Source organism: Buceros rhinoceros, unplaced genomic scaffold (genome assembly GCF_000710305.1).
Source record: "Buceros rhinoceros silvestris isolate BGI_N320 unplaced genomic scaffold, ASM71030v1 scaffold13118, whole genome shotgun sequence".
Classification (NCBI taxonomy): domain Eukaryota; kingdom Metazoa; phylum Chordata; class Aves; order Bucerotiformes; family Bucerotidae; genus Buceros; species Buceros rhinoceros.
This window is the reverse complement of record NW_010427511.1, coordinates 1-420: the sequence shown is the minus strand read 5'-3', so window position 1 is coordinate 420 and position 420 is coordinate 1.

Genomic DNA, 420 nt, shown 5'->3' with positions numbered 1-420 from the left:
AGGCCGGGCTTTGGAAAGCGTGGCAGGTGCAGGGCCAGCTCCCATCGCATCCAGCGCTCCTCAGAGCGCCCTGCGCTCCCCAGCAGCTCCGGCTGACCTTTGCTTGGAGACCAGGCTCCATGGGGCAGTTGGTGGCGGCTCCCCTCCTGCCTGGGCTTTGCTGTGTTAGTTAAAAAAGGAGTTTTGGGATTTTCCCATTAACTCCAGATTTTGGAGGAATCTAATGGTGCCCACCCTGAGCTCGAGGGTCGGGTTTCTCCTGAGTACATCCCGGGAAGAAGGAGTGGAAGCGAGGGAGGAGCGTGCTGGGCTCCGCAGGTCCCTCGGCGCATGGCTCTGGTCCAGCGGGAGTGGGAAGGGTGGTCCTGGAGCCCGGAGGGTGCCCGGGAGGGTGGGCTCCGCTTTCTCCCGAGGGTGCCC